The sequence below is a fragment of the Canis lupus genome, chromosome 18, assembly GCF_048164855.1.
Source record: "Canis lupus baileyi chromosome 18, mCanLup2.hap1, whole genome shotgun sequence".
Classification (NCBI taxonomy): domain Eukaryota; kingdom Metazoa; phylum Chordata; class Mammalia; order Carnivora; family Canidae; genus Canis; species Canis lupus.
Window position 1 is genome coordinate 54,886,672 of NC_132855.1, and position 20,734 is coordinate 54,907,405.

Sequence of the window (20,734 nt, forward strand, 5' to 3'; positions counted from 1 at the left end):
ATATAAAAGTTCCTATACAGAATGATGCCAATTCTGTAAGCTGTGTGTGTGCAGGAAAGTCTTGAAGGGAAATACACACGTTAACAGAGCTTTGGGTGAGGAAACCAGAGATAATTTATATTTCTTCTTTATTCTATTTTGTATTTTAAAGAAGTTTTACTACACGAGTTAGAAAAAAAAAACCCAAATACCATATAAACTTTGGATGAGTGATCCGCTGCTTTCAAAACCGGTCTCATCCGAATCAAGACCACCAGTAAGAGAATGGCTTTAGGCTGGACGTCTGGGTCCAAATCCATACAAGCCAGCTTGCCACTTTCCCAGGGTCCCAGGGTCCTACACACCGCGTGTCTGAGGGCAGTCTGCCACGTGCGAACACTGCCTTCTCTTCCCTCAGACCTGCGGCTCCTCTCGTATCTCACCTTATGGTGAATGATGCCACTTCCTCGCCTCACCTCATCACCTCTCTCCCCTTTCCCACCTCGCTAACCCCCACCCCGAATCTGCTGTCCTGGGCATCCTCATGGTCTCCCTGCTGAGGGCTCCGGCCGGAGCAGCTCTCTTGCAGTCAGGCCTCCCTGCCTTGCCTGCCGGGCCCTGCCTCCCTCCCCTCCACTCATTCTCTTCCAGGCAGCCTGGGCCACCTTTCCACTTTTCCCCCTTCACCCTCCTGGACAGAGACCTTCAGGCAGATGTGGTGTGGCTCCGGCTTCACCTCCTCTCACTGCTCCTCTCTCACACCCTCCACCGGACCTCACAGCCTCTGGCCCAGTGCCTCGCCACTACGCTTGCCTCCCTTCTCTGGCTAACTCTCGGCTAACTCCTTGAAGGTTTATCCTGCAAGAGTCCAATCAGACATCACCTTCGTCACGAAGTGTCACCAGGTCCCATAGTGTGCTGATTTTATGCAACCACAGCACTAACTGTATACGGTGATCCCCGGTTTTGTACCTTTGCCTCCTCTCCCAGAAGGTGAGCACCTAGCAAAGGAGGCCCTCAGTGTTTGTGGAATGAGTGAAGAAATGCTTTCCCCCCATCTCAGACATAGTTACCTATTCTCATCTTGGGAAAGATCCCAAGATTTCACCACTTCCCTCCACTTGCCTCTCCTCTACTTGATCATCGTGGCAATTGAGGAGGTCTCTCTTATCTATTCATCAGCCAACACGTTTATTTATTATAGGCCTTATGTTCTTACAATATCGCTTTGGTTTTATTGGAGTCCATTTGCTCCTACCCCAGCCTATCAAAGAAGTGTCACCAACGTCCCCACACGGGACAGTCATTTAAGGAACTGCAATTTTGTGAAAGCAAGGCAGTGTGTGAGCTACCAGGGATAGAAAGATAAATCAGGCTCTTATTACTCACACAGACCATTAGCAAGGAACCCCTTAGCTTTTTTCGGACTGAAACTCCCAGTCACTTCATCCTTTGCTAGAAGGATGTGTAACTTCTGTTGCTTGTGTGTCTGCTCTTCACAGTTACCCAAAATCTCTTTTCAAACGTGACTGAAATTGGACACAATAACGAGTGTGACTAATGCAAGTCTTGTTTTCTTACCCTTTTATGTCATACTTCTGTTAATACACCCAAGATTCATGTCTATTTTTTTCCACAACAGCCTTACAGTACGAGCTTGAATTTACTTGATGGGCAGTAAGGCTACAGTTCTTCTAAATGTTTTTTTTCTGTACTCAACTAAACCACCTTCCATCTATCTCCACCAGATTTCTTGTGCTCAAGGAGAATAATTTTCCAGTTTGTTACAATAGTTTTTAATTATATTTCTGGAGTTCAGATGATTTGTAGTCTCGTCTAATTTGGTAACATACACAATGGAAAAGGCAAAAGAAAGAAAAGAGATTTCATTTTGTATGAGAAAAACTCACCCCGACTGTTAACTGTGAGTCTTAAAGTCTATACCAGAATTCACAACACACACTACAAATTTCATGGATAATATCCATTTGGAAGTTTTGAGAATATTATGCATTCTTTTTATTTAACATTAGTTACGTACTTTCTTCATCTTTCCTTTTTTTCAATCTTTGCCCCCTCCTACCCCCGACCTAGCAAACAGAGAATAACTTCTTTCTGACTTGGATGGCTCCTCTTTTAAGTCAGAGTATCTACTGGGAAGCTCAAGAAATCACGGCAGAAACATAAGGTCTGACTCTGGGCTGGTGTCCTTAACCTGGGGGCCACAGATGAGCCTCACTGAGCTCAAATACCTCGAAAACACAGGCAAATGCTTGTGTATGAATGTAGCAAAAGATTCGTGGCTTCCATCATAATTTCAAAGGGGTCCAACACCTCCAAAAGGCTAAGAACCCCAGCTCTAAGGCACTCAGACATAATAAAGCAGTAAACTGAAGAAGCAGCACCAGAATGATTCAACTTTCTACTCTGCCATTGAGAAAGAGAAATTCTACAGTAATTATACATTAAGCATCTTTTGCATCAACGAAGAACAGGACTTAAGGTTGTGATTTAGGAAATCCAGCATATACAAAATAATACAGAAGCAATAATCGAACACTTCAAGTATCAGTCACTCCAAATATCTGAGTTTCCACTTTTCACAAAGTTTGATATACTTTCTTTGTCCTCTTTTGATACCTCTAACTTATTTGATAACATTGGTTTAAAACCAAACCACCAGGAATCAGAAGTTTCTCTGCACACGTTACTAACCAAAAACATGTATTTTTTCACCAGCTCTTACTAACTGTATTATTTTTGCTAGAAGATCCTGTTCTCTTCCATACTTCATCACCAAAAAAAAAAAAACACTTAACACAAATATCTCAAAATCAAAACCGCCTTCATGACAACATGCTGCAAAAATCAATTTATCTTAAGTCACAACTTCTACTGTCATCTACAGATTATGCCATCTTTTATAATCATCACCACATCCCGAGCATTTCCTACAGGTAAATGTGAAACGTAGCATAAATGGGTCAGGAAAAGATGCTGCCAAAAGCTTTATCCTTTGATGAAATGCCACTCAGAAATTTAGAAGAACCCGTGAAAACCAGAAACTGCTGTCATCCATACTCACCACTGAGCAGGACACAAAGGACCCCGAAGCGCAGGCTGGACTTGTCATGGGATTGAATTCCATTAGGAGAACAGGCAAGCAGAGACAGCAAGTGGCAACACTACCTTGCTCCAGCTCATCTTATTTGCAGACACACAGATTTTGGAATCTTCCAGGACTAACAATGAAAACCACACTAGGGTTGTTTTCCCAATTCCTATGAAATGAGTCAGTAGGTCAAACAACTTATCCACTTGGGAGAGAGAACAATTTCCTTCAACGGCACTCACTGTTTCCAGTGACTGTAATTCCCTCCCTATGCCCCCTGGATAAGCTACTGGCGAGCCAGCCGCGGGAGACACATCACAGGTACCGCCAAGAGGGGTGGCCTTCTTCATGGGATACTTTCTCCTTGTGAATATTTATAAGGAAAAAAAAATCCAGTTAAGAGGAAGATGTGGAGGAAGTCTCTTCATTTTAAAAAAGTCGGCAGAACTTTTCTCTGCTGAGACCGTGTAGTCAGTCACTTCTATCTCCTAAGACGGCAGAGTGATAACTTTAAATATAGAAAAGCAGTAACTGTACCTTGAAAAGCCCCCCACAAACTGCTTCCTTCTGTAAAACTTCCTTTCCTCCTCAAAAGGACTGGTATACTCAAAAAAAAAAAAAAAAAAAATCCCAATGATTATTCAATCAATCCACATTCTGAAAAACCCTTCACAGGCTTCTGTGAGTCCTGCAATTCTGTCCATTAAACCATATAAAGCAGAAGTATTTACGATCTTGCCAGCAGTCTTTTGAATCCACAATCCAAGACCTTGAACCCTGGCTTAGCAATAATCACTGGAATCCATCACCTACTCACCGGATAGAACATTTCTTGTAGTTAGTGACCTTCTGCACTGGAAATCACCAGCTACCAGCAATGAAGCCATGGTTCTGAGAACTCACACATTCAGCCAGATACATGGACGTGTATCTGTAAATACAGGTACAGAGATCTGTGACAGTTCTTCATTTAGGAGACTGGAAGTACTTTTGCTTTCTGTATCGAGAGTACTTTCTTTCTTTTTAAAGAGGAGGTTTCGTTTTGATCTTGAGAAATTCTGATAAAACCACCAACTGAACCTGCCATTAGAAGCGAGGGATTTCACAACGTTCATTCCAAAAAAACTGTGGCTATTCATTTCTGGAAGTGATTCACTGCGAAAGAATCATTGTTGGCGGTGGAGGGAGCGTTCATTTTTAGAAGGCAGCCTGCCCTCCAAGCAGCCAGCAGAGCCCTCAGACACAGCAGCCACGTGCCTTGCTGACCCCATCCCCGCTCCCTGAATCACTGTCCCTCAAGATGACGAGCAATGACCAATTTCCTCTAACTCCCTCACTATACAAAACCCCCTTTGGTCTATGTGCCCTGGATTAATCCTCTGCTCTGGTGGAAATGTGCAAATAAATCTGGGAGGGCTGCAGCCGTATTCTCCACCTGTCAACGTTCGGTCGCTGGCGGGTAACCAGCATATGGATACTCACTTCCTGTGAGTCTTTCTTAAAAGAGCTTATGATATTTCCTTTGGAAGGAAAAAAAAAAGTGGGGAGGCAAGCAACGCAGGGATGAGAAGTAACTCCAACAAGCAAAACTAAAAGCATACAACGCGATCACTGTTTACCAGCCACACCTAATTTTAATTTGGTTTCTCAACCCCTGTGTAATTAAGACAGCCAAGAGAACAGCATCGGGAGAAAGACGAGGGGAAAAAAAAGACATTTCACAAATGCTTAGACCTTCAGTGCGCGTGACCAGAAAAGTAATTTTAAGATTCAAGTGAACCAATCCGAAGCGGGTTAGAGTGTTAACCCTTTAAGAGTTCTTTTCACTTGTCCCCAAATTTCAAATATGGAAATCATCTCTCCACTGGGGCGCTGAGACACTACACACACAGTCTCTGAGTGCCATCCCCAGGGTTTGTAAGAAAGGTTTTTTCAGATTTGTTTGGGATGAGGAAGAAACATAGTTATTTATAGGACTCTCCGTCACATTAACAGGTTGGCCCTGTGGCTTTCACACCAGAGCACCCTTTGAAAGCTGGCCACAAAGGGCTAAAATATATGACTTCTTCTATTTCTCTTGGTGCTCGCCAAACCTGATCATTTATGCCAGAGTGGAGTAGAATTTCTTAACAACTGGGCAAATTTAGAAAGATTGCTTTTATCCCACCTTTGGGAATATCAGTGGTGACAGAGCTCATTTTCTGAGGAGACTAGTAGACATTTTGAAGGAGGAGCTTTAAAAAATCCTGTCCTTTATTTTTAGGCTGTTCATGTGCTCCTGTCTTGGGTGTAAATGGCAGGAGGGAGAGCTCCTCAAGGTAGGAGGAGAAAAATATAAGCTTCCACTCAGTGTGAACAGGACTAAAGACCAATGAATCAAATGCAGGCACTCCCCTGTGACACAGCGCTTTGGCCCTTAATTTCTAACACTGTAGCACTGTGCCATTTTTACTGCGACTCCTTTATTTCTCTTCAAATACTCAAAATAAGCTAAGGAATATATGTGAAAATTTTTAATAAAGCCATCTGTATTTTATACTATGGAAGGAAGATTTCACCAAGGTGATAGGTTTTTATAATCTTTGCCAAATGGGTATTTTGAAAACAACAGTAGGGGAACCACTTGCATGATATGAAAACAGCACTGATAATTGGTGCTAAGAATTTTAATTCACACCAGAGGCGCCTGGATGGCGCAGTTGGCTAAGTGTCTGCCTTTGACTCAGGTCATGATCCCTGGGTCCTGGGATCGAGTCTCACATCGGGCTCCCTGCTCAGTGGGGAGTCTGCTTCTCCCTCTCCCTCTGCCCCTCCCTGCTGCTCCCCGTTTGTGCACTCACTCTGTCAAATAAATAAATAAATAAATAAAATAAAAAAGAATTTAATTCACATCAGCAATACTACCCAACAGTCACCCTTCTGTCCTCACTCTCAAGACCCTATGAACTTCCTCCTCCATGGCAAGAACAACATTCTGTAAAATGTCAAAAGAACAGGAAACTATTACAGGTAAGAGCAATTTGAAATACCTACAATTTCAAAAAAATCCTATTGCTACTGAGCTTGGTGAAAGGAAAAGCAATGACAACTCCTCAAATATCAGAATAGACTATCCAATTTCCTCACTTACTAAAAAGTCAGCCTCCCCCTCCTACTGGGTCATGTTCACACACATGTCTGCGGGTCTCAAAGCTTCTCTGCACTATGTTCCCATTTCAGACCTTGCTTTACAAGAAAGTTCCTCTTAAGGCCTGGGTGGCCAATGCAGCAGTTTTAAGAAGAGAAAGGAAAAGTAGAGCAATGCAGAATAAAGATCATGCTTGGGGTGGGGTGGGCGGAGGACAACACATAGAACAGGAACCCAACAGGTGCGGCCACTGCCAAGAAGCTGCTGCCCAGTAGGACTCCTCTGCCCTGTGGGGGCTGATGAGGGTTACTTCTCGGGTTGTCCATTTGAGCGTGACTGAACTACAGAGACTGTCCAGGTCTTGTTGCACTCAGCTATGCTGTGGACATCACTCAGGGGTAAGTTCACCGATTCCATGTTCACTCTCTACACCTCTGGGCCTGCTGTCCCCCAACCTTGTCCCATTCTCCCCAAACAAAATAAAATCCTGCAACAAATGTTCTTTACGTCCAACCTGACTCAAAGTTTTCTTTTACGGTATGAAAAGGAGTGCCCTCTTAGAGGCACTTTTCTAGAAAGGGGGGGCACGTGGCCTCACAAGAGGAAGGGCACCAGACTGTGGGAAGTCGGAGGGGCCTGCAGAGTTTTGGCTGTTCCTTTGGCTATGCTTTGCTCTGGTTCAGAGGCCCCAACCCCTTTAAGCCAGTTTAATCATCAGTGGTAAGAGCAAAATGACACACAGGGCTGGCTCAGACACCTCCAGGAGCTGTGCACATACCGACTCACTGAATTCTTACCTCGCTCCCAAATTCCATTATTATCCCCAGCCTATAGACAAGGAAACTGAATCCCAGGGAGTTTAAGGACTTGACCAGGGTCACACAATCAGTAGATGGTGAGGCGAAGATTCAAAACCAGGGAGCCTGGGCTTGGCCACTCTGCTCTGGAGCCTTCCATCGGCATGTCTGCCCAGTCACACCAGGCTGGGGCGCATGTGACATAAAACAGGAAACTACCTTTGAACTATACTTCAAGGCAGATTTTTTACTCATGCCACATGCAAATATTTTCTCTGCAGAATTTAAAGGAAACTAATGACAACTAAGTGCTGGTAACTCTAACACCTTCCTTTGTTCTTTGAGAATAGCTTCATTTAATTTGCAAACTACTGGGATCCCTGGGTGGCGCAGCGGTTTGGCGCCTGCCTTTGGCCCAGGGACCAGGATCCTGGAGACCAGGGATCGAGTCCCATGTCTGGCTCCCATGTCTGGCTCCCATGTCTGGCTCCCGGTGCATGGAGCCTGCTTCTCCCTCTGCCTGTGTCTCTGCCTCTCTCTCTTTATCTCTCTCTGTGACTATCATAAATTTTAAAAAAAATTGCAAACTACTCTTCTTTGCAAAATCTGTGAGACTGAGTTTTAGAGATAGAAAGTATTTAGAAACTATGTTTTCAATCAGTGTGGTTAAGGGAGGCTCATGGTTACAGGGTTACAGTTTGAATCTCCATCTAGTAACTCCTGGAGTGGTTGCTGCGTCACAGTCCATGGGGGTTGGGGGTGCACGTGGAATTCTGAGACACTTCTCTGGTATTTTTATCTGACTGACTGGAATCCATTCATTCATGTGACACATGTGTGTGTAATACTGGTTCTTAGAACAAGCATCAGTTACAAACTTTCTTCAGAAAAAAGATAAGATGAGAAAAAATATCTTTTCTTTCCATTATTATTATTTAAAGATTTTATTAATTTATTTGAGAGAGAGAAAGCACATAAGCAGGGGAGAGAGTAGTTTCCTTGTTAAGCAGAAAGCCCGATGTGGGGCTCAAATCCCAGAATCATGACCTGAGCCAAAGGTAGACACTTAACCGACTGAGCCACCCAGGTGACCCTATTATTTAAGTCAGAGAAAAACAAAGCCTCTATTAAAGGTCTGCCTATGAGGAACACAACTGAAGTTCTACCTATTTTTTTTCCCTTTAAACTTGCTCATATGCAGACTCTTTGATGTCAAAGAAATTGTATTTCCCACAATGTCATTAAATGTGGCCACAAGAGTAAGAAAATTTGGGGGACCCCTCTGCTTAATGGTGAATGATGATTTAAGTCATTTACTCTTCAAGGAAACAGAAATTTCCTACTCAGGGTCTTCAAAGCTTTTCATGCTCTGTATTCTATAGTCTAGCCCTATTATATTCACTTAGAACCTTCTGAATGGTTCCATATTATGTTGGGTCACACCAAAGATATATGAAAACGCCCAGTCCTAAAACAAAGACATTGGATGACAAGAAAAGTTAAGAAGAGAAAGAAGTAAGACCACATTCTTGTATTACTTCCACTTAAGAGAGCAAAGATTCTGGGAAACCTATGTACGTTAAATTTATAAGCCGGCACTTTTTTTCCCCCAAAGATTTACTTGGCATAAAAAGTTACTTCCTGTACTATAATCATAAAGTCAAATGTTATTTGCTCCTATCATAACCATTCACATACTTCCTGTCATAAAAACTTGAACTTTGCTGGAATATTAAGTGAAACATGCCCCAAAACTACAGCTAGGAAGTGACCACATGGATACATATTGTAAATTCATATTCCAATCTAAGCAAGAGACGAGTCATCCTTTCTTGGAAAACCAATATTTTATCGTTTTGGGTGACTAATGCATCATTTACGGCCCACAGAATCTTTAAGTGTAAAAAGGGCTTTCCTTATTTACTGAATTTAATTAATAGTTTTGTGGCAGCTTTAAGATGTCTTTTGGAAGTACTGTGTGTGTACTGGGCTTCAAGGAACTTGCAGAGTTCATGGCCTGGAGCTAAAATCATGAAGATTCAAAACCTTATATAGGGTTAGATGTACACATTTTAAAAGCATGTGCCCATTTTTCTTTGATGCCTTCATACTTCTAAAAGAAAACAAGCTTTTAAATTACTAGGCTTCTGCGTGTCTGGAGGGAAAAGTGGAGCTAGTTGTACACACACGAAAAAAGTGTGTGGAAAGTATGCACGAACAGATTTGTTTACAAAACAGGGCCCAGCAAAGTCTGTCTCTCAGGGCCACAGCAGGATCCATCCAACGAAACAAACACATAAATGCAGAAGAATCTATGCAGGCAGCTCTTATTTCTGAGGAAGGTACAAGGGTTAGTGATTTACCATGTAACAACGTGGTCCAGTCTTGAACTGGGAATACAAAGTCACAAAGTCCAGTTGCATATACTTACATGTAGTACATTGTTTCAGTGCTCCTTCTTTGGGGTTTCAGTCTCACATTTGTTTTTTTCAGCCTTGTCACGTTCTCCTACTTTGAATCCCTACATATATCCATCTGGAGAGGGTGGTCCCTCCTTTAGACACAGTCAGGAAACAACAAAACAAACTCTTATTTTAATTCATTGTATAGCCATCCAGGGAGATTTGCAAGTTCAGCCTTTGACTCCCTTCTACGTGAAGCCAAGTATGAGCAGCATTCATTTTCAGCGACCACTGGCTTTGTCTTCCCATCCCTTTTCCACTGCCAATAAACATGGAAGACCTCTGTCACTTTGTTCCTGGACACGCATGATGGCCTTTTAATTGGTTCCCTTGCCAGTGAGCAACTACCTATGTGATGGGAAAACACAGTAAAGGGTGAGAAGATGGGGTTCTAGGTTCAAGTCTGCCAGATACAAACCAGGGATCACCTGGTTGATGATCTCGAGATCATCGAGAAAACTTCAATTTTAGGACACCTGGGGGGCTCAGCGGTTGAATGTCTACTTTTGGCTCAGGACATGATCCAGGGGTCCGGGATATGGGATTGAGTTCCACATCGGGCTCCTTGCAGGTAACCTGCTTCTCCCTCAGCCTATGTCTCTGCCTCTCTCTGTATCTCTCATGAACAAATAAAATCTTAAAAAACAAACAAACTGCGATTTCTTTAGACCTTACTCAGTGTACCCAACTACAGCATGAAGAAAATGACCATCAAATCATAGGGTTTAATCCATCAGGCACACAGTCACCAAATATAATCTGAAATTTAGTTTCACCGCATACCTTAAGAATCTTTAGTGACTGCTAAAATTTAAGTTCTTCTGCCTTAATTATATGTGCAAGTCTTCTGTAAACTGGAAGGCACTACACAAATGCAATAGGAACTCTAACAGGGATCATTTCTTGAGTTAGCACGCACTAAGTATTATCCAGGACTTTTATATACTTTTATACACTTGGGCTCTAAGTCCCCTGGACATTCTGAAAGGTTAGTTTTATTACTCTACATTATATATCAAGAACCTGAGGTTGTATGAATAACTTACCCAAGGTTGCATAACCTCGTTACGTGCCAGGAAAGTGCACACAAACCTCCATGTGGTTGATTATCAAGCCTACTAAGCCATACTGACTGCTTTATTATTATTATTATTTAACATTTATTTGAGAGAGAGAGCATGCACACGCAAGTGTGGGGTAGAGAGGGGGTAGGGAGAAAGAGGCTCTCAAGCAGACTCCCCAACAGCTGAGCAAGGAGGCTGACTTGGGTCTGCATCCCATGATGCTGAGATCATGACCTGAGCCCAAACCAAGAGTCAGATGCTTAAGCAACTGCGCCACCCAGGCGCCCCGAGTGCTTTAACTGTAACATAATATGGGGGGGGGTTTCCCTAATTACTTGAGTCATCATTCTCTGAGCCCTGTAGTGACCAGCCTGCATCAGGAAGCACAGGTCATCATAATATAAAAACACTGACAAAGTGATCACTTAATGCTCTGTCCTCAACACCAGCATCTATTCCTGCTCACTTTTTAGGTTGCTAAGTATCACAGAATACAAAGACAAATGCAATGTAGTTCACCTGTGACAGTTAACTTGAACAGTTAATATCGGAGAAAGTCAAAGGCAACGGAGATGATTTCATGAGAGGCAGACTCCTCAAGAGAATGGTTTGTATATCCAAAGATTACAAAACGCCCTTGAGAAAAAGTGAATGCTCACACCAAAATCGTTCTCTTCATGATTCTCCCGCAGAACTTACCATTCAATCTCTGTTCTAAGAAATAACATACTGTTGCATCATATCCCAAATTTCTATTCTATAATGTAAACCAAACTTAGATTTGACTTTTTAAACTTTTCAAGACTTAGTCCTAATAAAGTCTCTTAAAAATGTTTTACTGTTTGTCTTAAATGTTTGATTCAATTTCAAGTGGATTCTCTTAGTTTTCTGGTGCCAGTTATTCTCAGATAATAAGGACATTCTGAAATGGTAGTAATAGAAAAAGAAAGGATGAAAGGATTATTGATAGGTAAATGGTGGTCAACAAAAAAGGGGAATAGTTCTCTGGTCCATAAATGAAAAGTAATGTCTTAGTTATCCTCCCACTTGGAGATTCTCAGGCTCACCTAGTCCAAAGTACTCATGATGAAGCCAAGCTTATCAGTACCACCACTGTATCTACTGGGGCACAAATATGGCATCATATGACACCCTATGGAGAAAGTCTGACCATCTAGCAAAACCAGAGTGCAGTCCAGTAAATAGTGTAATAAAGCCCAACTTTACAAGATTCACTCCATCTACTCCAACTCTATCCAGTTTCATGATGATCTTTACTTTTTTTCCCCAGAAGACAAGAGTTTATAATCTGGAAGAATTTGGTCTTATAAAAATTCATTTTTAAAAGGCCTCACAAAAAATAAAATAAAATAAAATAAAATAAAATAAAATAAAATAAAATAAAATAAAATAAAATAAAATTCCTCACATATCAAGATCCTTCCCAACATAAACTGTGTTTATATCCTCGTATATTAAACTTAATGGTTTTGCACAATAAACAAGTGTTGTTGAGGGTGTACAAAAAAAGTAACCCACGTGCACTGTTGGTTTCCATGGTGCAGCCACCATGGAAAATATGGAGGTTCTTCAAAAAATTAAAAATAGAACCATCCTACATCCCAGTAATTGCACTACTGGGTATTTAGCCAAAAAATACAGAAACACTAATTCAAAGGGATACATGCACCTCTGTTTATTGCAGTATTATTTACAAGAGCCAAATTATGGAAGCAAAGTGTCCATCCATAGATGAATGGATAAAGAAGATGTGGCATATATACACATACACACATACACACACACGTACATATATATACATATATACACACACACACATACACACAATGGAATATTATTCAGTCATAAGAATGAAATCTTGCCATTTGCAACAACATGGATGGAGCTCGAGAGTACTATGCTAAGTGAAATAAGTCAGCCAGAGAAAGAAAGGAGGAGAAAAAATACAACTAAATGGTTTTGGCTCCTGCAAATAACCTTCAATCAAAAGTTCAGGAAAGGGCTATTTTGAGAATGATTTAATGGAATTTATATTATAAAACCTCAAATGCATATTGACTTAACCAAGAGGACTCTGGAAACAAAGTGTGATTATTGTGCTTTTTCTAGTGACTATAATGTCCACTTCCAAGAATCTAATAAAATAATGTCTCTCATGCCAAAAAGAAACCCAAGAAGGCATGCCCTCAGAAGACTGAGTCTTAGGTTGGTAAAGTCTGACTGTAAGGAATCAGAACAGTGTTAGTGACATTTTCACCTTGCAAAGTTGTTGTCTACTGTAGGGATCTCAGTTTGCTCATAAAGAAACAGCAGTTCTCTTTATAGCTCCTTCTGAAGGAGCTCCTTCCATCTGAAAAGCAAAGGGTGTTACTCTTCATTAAGAAAAATGAGTCTGTGATCTACACATCATAGTAGACATTCTCTTTCCTATTTGCAAAGGATATAGAAGCTCAATAATACACAGTGCAAAATCAGCATGTAAGCATGCAGAAGAGCCTTTTTAGATTTCAGCAATCTGAAACTGGGGAAGGGGGTGAGCAGAAGTGGGATGGGAAGGAAGAGGTGGCAATTCAATAGTCTTGAACTTCTGACTATGATTCCAAAAGACACTTAACATAGGACTGGTTTCCCAAAAAGGGTTTTCTAGCACTGACCCCAAAGGCAGCATAATGACGTTGTTGTAGTGTATATTAACGAAGGCCACTGATAATGATATTCTTTCTCTTAAGACAAACCAGAAGCTGACAATGCAAGCAGACAATGTAGAGCAATGTTGTGGTTCCATTTACAGTCCTCAGAAGCAGTGAAGCCTGTGCTTCAGCAGCTCAGGGTGGAATGCTTGTTTTGGAGAGCATCCAGCAGAGAGCATTTGGTTTCCTCCATTTAACCAGGTCACCCAGGCATGGAATGCACAGCTCTGCCAGACAGAGAGCATTTTGGATGCCTGAGAAACAACAGCTTGTCCAGGCTACTGATGCGAAGAGAGGCCACGGTTTCCTTTTTCTCTGCTTTGAATGGCGGCCTTGACGTCACAACAAACTAGGAACCACTGGAGAGACAGATAACACCGCACAAGCCAAGAGCGCCCTGCTCTGTTGCTCGGCTGCTCTAATCTCATTCTTATATCTTCTCTGGCCACAGAGAGTCAGCCTGAGCAGAGGTAAAGGATGGAACTTAAAAATAAGGGCGGTCTCTGGGCTGATGAAACAGATCTTGGCTACGCTAATCACCACCTTCAAGAAAATTCAACGTGTTTTCAACAGGGTAGACTTCCTGGCGAATGTCTGCAGTGATTCTGCTGATGGTTTAGACATCTGCGCTTTTCCCTGAAGAGCTAAACTTCCTGGGTATCAAAACAGAGCTCTTCTAAGAGGTGCGTGAAGTCCTGGGAAATGCAAGGAGCTTATGAGAGCAGGCCAACAGTCTTTGGACGAGACTTGTCTTGTTTTCCCGGATAAAAGCACCCTTTTTAAGGGATTTTATAATTTACGTTCGAGCAATTAAACATGCACAGAAGTACCCAACTGCAGGTGTCTGGACAAATGGTGAACACTGTTCAGATGCTGGCAGGTTCAACTCACTGTTATTTAAAATGAGTTGTCTGTGTTAGTCTTCAGAGCAGTCTGAAAAGCATGATCTTTCATGTTTCAACCTTACCTCAAAATTATAAATTATATTTAGCTATGTGAGTGTCAGATCATTATTTCCATTATAAAAGCAATGCTAACTACAGCCATACGAGGCAATGTGCAGACAGGATCTGAAAGCATCACCCCACCACTTTCATGAACAGAGAACAGTTCTCTGCTGCTGCAGGTATGCCCTAGGTTTGGTCCTCCCCGTTGGGAGCCAAACCTAAGCCCTAGCCCAAATCCACAGTGCTCAGGGTCCTTCGGGACAGGTGAAGCTGGAAGTCCAAGGACTAGGGGTTGGTTCTGAGGGTCTGTGTGTGTGTGCGATGCTCTCATAACTTCTATGCTTTCTGGAAAAGAAGTTCAGTGGGAGGAACAACATGTCCGTTTCTTTTCTTAATTAAATGAGCACTCCTAGTGTGGTCACTGGGTCTATCTTGTTTCAAGAGAATCATCTGCTGTGAAGACTGACTGACTTACCTTTGAAGACAAAAGAAGGTAAAATTCTGATCTAAAGCTCTCATTTGAGACCCCTGCAACAATACCGCCCTTCTGCCTCCGGCTGTCCCAAACAACCCTCACCCTCTATAGGTGTCTCAGGCCTGTTCCGGAAGCTGGTCTTTGGACTCAAGTGATCTTACCTGGGTAGATAACAAACTCTGTGTCTCTTTCCCACTGTTAAAAAAAAAAACCTCCCAGTACGTTCAGTGATTAGATAATGGAGAAGATGCAGCAAATACTACTTTTCACCTACATTTTTTTTTCAAATGCTGGTTATACTCAAGAGGTGAAAACTTATTCTAGCCCTACCTGTGTTTTTACGTTATAGGAGCTCTTAATGGTTTAGGAACTATGATTAAATCTCCTCTGAACTGATTTATTAAATTTAAGTTTTCAAGAAGACAATGAAAGGATTTCTCAAACTTAAGGAAGACAATTTATTTTTGTCTAACATAAACGACGAGAAAACGAGAGGGGAAAAATAATTTTTTTGCCATCCGTATCTTGATTAGAATTTTCTGATGTTCAAATTCCTGGTTATAAACCACAGTAAACAATCAGTCATTCATTAAGGAGCAACTATTGAAAAGGCGATATTTAAAAGAGGAAAAAATAAAACATGATGTGATTAAAACCCTACGCACGTCTTCACTTCAAGGCAAACGCTGTGCCCATCTGGGTATTTAGGGGGTGCCAAATATCATTGGGATCTAGATTTAATTCATGTCATAAAGAAAGCACCGTATTTAATTTGCTCATAAAAAACCTAGAACCTCATGGAAATGATGACGGTGATAAGGACAGTGAAGTGAACTTATTACTAAAATGAGGTATTCATTTTTAAATTATTTAAATGCAGTATCAGTCACAAACGTGAATAAACTTTCAACAATCTAGTGTTCCACTCCTAATGAGAAAGAGTAATTTTGAAGACAATTTTCAGCTTAAATAAGTTTCTGCTCTAATTTGCTCCTCTGTTAGGAAATCTTTAAAAATTAGTGGGTTTAAAAACCCTGGCTGTGTTTAGTCGGGAGGCCAAAGAACAAGAGACAACATTTGTTCCCAGGGAACTCAAAGACAGATCCTGAGAATTTATAGACACTAGACACATTACCAGAGCTGAAGGCACTGACTTTGTTTGCGTTAGCGGATGCTGAGGTCTGAGGATAACCTGAGTCCATAGTCGTCTTTTTGAGTGACAGGAAGCTAGACACGCGTCGGGCCAAGCAGCCCCCACCATAGGTGCAGAGGTACCAGCATTTAGATGTGAAGCCTGCATCTGCCTACCTCTGCCTCCCAGGATGGTCACCCTCTCGTCTGGCGGCTTCCTTAGGTCCCCCCTCTCTTGCTCACTGAGTCTCACATGAATTGCTGACCTGATCCCTACTTTCAGTCCAAGGGTACTGACGGGATTTTTCTACGCATTTTCCTTAGGGACAACAGCGAGAAATGACCTCTCCCTTTTCCAATTCCCTTTTCAAAATGGTAGAGAGTATGTCTATCTTAGCTCTAACTATATTTGTAAAAAATAAAATTTAAAAAGATTTTTCTCCTCCAGTCTATCACAACTCAACCAACGGTCATCATCCGATCCCGTAATGCACATGAGAAATTAGTTTTCACAGACTGTCACTTGTGCTAGTTAGAAAAAAACTTTGTAGGGTACGTATCTATGTACCTACGTCCTATATGTACCTATGTATCAATGTATCTACCTAGCGGTCTGTACTTTACCTATAGGAAAACAAATTCATGATACTAATCTCCAAAAGTGATTCTGTACTAGATACTTTATAAAACCAAGATCTTAATGCTTATAGATCTACCCTCTAAAAGGCAACAACAGAACAGCTCTTGTCATTATCCTTAGTTTCTGAACATGTACATGGAGAGTTACATGCCCTGGTGTTAACCCAGCTTCTTCCCTATACGTGTTCTTTTCCTTCACATCACGTCATAACCTACAGTTGCCTTTGTGTGCTTGCATGCTACCTGTTTCTTCCACTAGCCTGTATATTCCATGAAGACAGGATTAATGTCTGTGTTATCCTTGTGTCAACACTGTGGATGAATGGAGGGAGGGAAGGGAAAAGAGAGGGGGGAGGGAAGAAGACAGAAGTGGCAGGTAAAGCAAGGGAAGGGAAGACACGTTGCATCAGCAGCTATGCTGGTTGCAGTAAACAGAAGGACTTCCACGGTTTCATTAGATTTTCACTCAGAGAATTTTAAATTCTCTGTAACTAAAACTTCATCATGTCTCATAACTTCAAGTCATCCTTTAAACATTAAATTAAAATTATTACTTAGGACACAAGGCACGGGAAGGGAGGAGTAATCCGCTCCTAGGTCTTTTATGTTGTGTCTATACAACAGCCATTGAAGCAAGTAGTTCTGCTTCCTGGCCTCTTAAGTTACCTGTTTATAAATACAAAGCTGTTTTAGTGGGTAGTTTAAGAATTGGGATAAAGTTCCAGTATTTCTTTCCTTTTGATTCATTCAACATATCCTGGAAACACAAAGCCTCACTTTTAACTTTGGTTCTATTTATGTACAGGAAGAACTCATTCTTAAGAAGTCCTTCTCATTTTTACTGCTCACGTAACAATGGAGTTTCTGAAAGAGGACACCAGTCATTGAAGAAACCCTTTGCCAATAATAAGCAGGGTCACTGGGCTCAGGGCAACCTCAGGGTTGACGGCTACGAAGGCAGATGTGTCACTAACAAGAATTCTCGGGAGCCCTGATTGCCTGGCTGGAGGTGGGAGCCCCTGACATGTTCTTCCTCATACAACATATCCCACGACGAGCCCAGTTGTCAACACATAGGACAGATAAGGACCTGCCCGAGCTCACAGAGCCCCATGCCTCCCCATGGGCCTCACTGCTCAGTCTCTGCAGGTGACGCAGGCTGCAGGAAGTGGCAACAAAATCATGTGTGCTGCAGACAAGGCGTGAACGCTGACTTTTTCTACGGGAAAGAAAAGAAATAGACCACTATGGGTTGGAAGCATCTTGTCCAGGAACCATTACTGGCGGGAAATTCAACCTGCGGAGCTGAGAGCAGTGCCCAACCTGTCTGTTTTGCCACAACTGCCTAAGGCTCTCCTACTGAGGCAGAGACCAACGTCTAAACTTCCATCCTTGGTGGATGCCCTGGGGATTGTGAGAATTAACAGAAATAATGTGTGTCTTTTGCACCTCAATACTGTGGGGCTCCTGTGAGAATCTTCCTCTATGAAAAATACATCCAAACCCAGCTCTGACCCAAATGCAGTCAGACCACCCTTGGAAATTCAGCTTTTATCTTGCTGAAAACTTTCCTTCAGTGGCTTCTCAGTTTATCGAAACAGACTGATTATTTGCAGAGGGTCCAGAGTACATGTAAGCATTCTTCTGGTGACAAAAGTAATAAATTGCTCCCTGCACTTTCTCACTCAAGTAGTTCATAATTCAGATGCTCTTCCCTCCCTGTTCCTGGATGCCTTCACCTTTTCCTTGACTGATGTGGCTTTGGAAAATAAGGTGCATTCACAAACCCAGGAAGCTACCCTGCATGGCACCCTGTCACAGCAAGAAAGGCATAGAGGTCTCCCTCTTGACGGGTGGGCTAATTCACTTGGGTCCTGACCTGTATCAGCAGTGTCCTAGGAATGTAGCCTTCACCATCACACCCTCCTGATGGCAACCAGCTGTGGCTTGCTGACTCTGTGGGTAGACCATCGAGCATTCCAGCTTCATGTGCGAGAGTATTTCCTGGTCCAGCTGCAGCCTGTGGCAACAGCAGAGGTCTGAACTCCTTCAGCAAGCCTTAGTGGGAGATGGACTTGAAGCCAACAATCCAGAATCCATCCTGGTGCCAGCGTGGCTTTGTCAACAGCCCTCAAGAGCAAATCGTGTTTTCCCTGGCTAGGGCTTGGCTTCCTTGCTTTAAAAAGGATTCTTAGTATTTATTGCAGTAAAATCGAGCACTTTCAAATTTCTGCCAGATTCCCCTGGAGAAATTTGGTTTATTAATACCAAACAAATGTGATGCCTGCAAGGCAAGGGACGCAGATTCTAGTCCCTGGCCCACTACTGACTCGCTGGGTGGCTTCAGGCAAATCACTTAAATCAAGGAAGCATCCTATTCAGCAGGCAGAGAATGGGTCCCTGGTAGGTGGGCAGTGCTCTGTGAGGTCTGGGGGCCAGGTTCAATGGTGAAACTAAGTCAGTACAGACAAAACCCTTTTGCTAGGAGCCACTGCCTGGAGCACCATCTTGTAGCTGGGATCAAAGTGGCCACTCTGAAAGATGACCCTACCATTTTTTAAGTCTTGAAGCTGAAGAAACTGGGTCAAACTTTGAGGGGCAGTCTCACATAGTAGCCAAGAGCATGACTCTTAGGAGCCAACTCTGTGGATTTGAATCCTAGGTCTACTGTTTATGAGCTTTAGTTTTCTCATCTGTAAAAGTGGTATCTACCGGTCACAGGTGGTTGTGAAGATTATTAGAGTTAATACTTGTACTGGGGAGGTGAGCATGACCTCTTGGCACCAAGTTAACAAGGGAGTAAAATCAAGTATCACTAAGCATGTATTCTTCTGGATTACAAAGCAGATCCATACATGTGGTTTCATTTGCGACTCACTTGCACTTACAAATAATCTTTATATGGCCCTTCAAGGTATGCAAAGACACTTTCCCCCCTATTTTCTTTGAAGCTCATATTCTCATTTGTTCTTTTACAAATCACACTTCAGCAAAGCTACCAGGCAGGTTGGAAAAACAAAAACAAAAACAAAAACAAAAACAAAAACAAAAAGAAGCTTTAAGGAAAAAAAATTCTGAAGTAAAAATCTCAATGAATAGATTAAGTAGCATTCTAGAATAGCCAGAGAAATAATGATTTAGATGCCATCCACATGCTATCTCTACCTCAGACCTCTCTCCTGAATTACAGACTTTAAAATCCACCCGTCTACCCAACAACTCTATGAGAATTCTAATGGCCATCTCAAAGTCAACATGTCTAAAACAGAACTCCTTGTTTTGCTCCATCCCCCCCCCCAAACTAGGTAAGAGGTAGAATAGGATAAACTCACACACACTGAAATACTGTAGCAGCATATAAGAAGAATAGCTATATCCCAACAAGATGAATGAATTTTATAAACATAATATGGAGAGAAAACAGAAGCTGCAAAAAACTACACACATAATTACATATCTCAAAATACCTTTAGCAATGCACATTTATGTGCTAAGATATATAATATATATATACTTCTTTAAAGAAAGGTAGAAATGAAGTACAGAAAGATCCATAAGTATTTGAGATGTTTTAATTCTTAAATACGTGGCGGCGGTTCACCAGAGCACATTTTTTTAAATTTTGCTTCAGTATTTTACACATAATGTTTCGTATATATAAAATAATCAAATTAAAAAGAAATACAACTAATAAAAATGAATTGTGTTGAAAGTTATGCTTCAAAACAATAAACGAAGAAGCACTGCAGGAAAGTAAATCTTACTAAAAATAGGACTAAATTCATGTATGTTAATAACATTAGTTATGAAATATAATTACTTTATCAAGGATGACTAAAACACACAAGTGGTAGATGGATCCAATGCCAAGGGAAAAAAAAATATCCCGACCAGGTTTACAGGTCAGAACAAATTTATTTATCAGAAATATCTTTCCTATTTTGCTAGGTTCTCTTTGTTAAAAACAAAATGGATTCGCGTTCCTTGCTTAGCGTTTTTTTGTTTTGTGAGCAGACAATCTACGGCCACTAAGGACGAGGATGTCTCCCTCTCCCTGGCCTGCCCCCCTTGAGGCTGAGGTTTGTGTAGGAGAAGCGCAGAGCCACACCTGCATGGTTTTACATTTATTCTTCTTTCCTGCATCAGCACTGACAGCAATTTGTTGTAGCTAGACTTAAAACACGCTTTCTTCTGTCTAAAACATCTAAGTTGTAAGTCCTTTTTTTTTTTTTTAAGATTTTATTTATTTAATCATGACAGACACAGAAGAGAGAAGCAGAGACACAGGCA

General features: G+C 41.7%; 1 protein-coding gene across 1 annotated transcript in view; it reads right to left on the reverse strand.

The window, feature by feature from the left end:
• LOC140609380 (uncharacterized) overlaps positions 1-20,734 on the reverse strand; it is a 223,440-nt gene that overhangs the window by 36,698 nt on the left and 166,008 nt on the right. Inside the window, exon 8 of the mRNA XM_072784729.1 lies at positions 3,065-9,825. The gene's annotated coding sequence lies outside the window, so the exon portion shown is untranslated. The remainder of the gene's footprint in view (positions 1-3,064; positions 9,826-20,734) is intronic.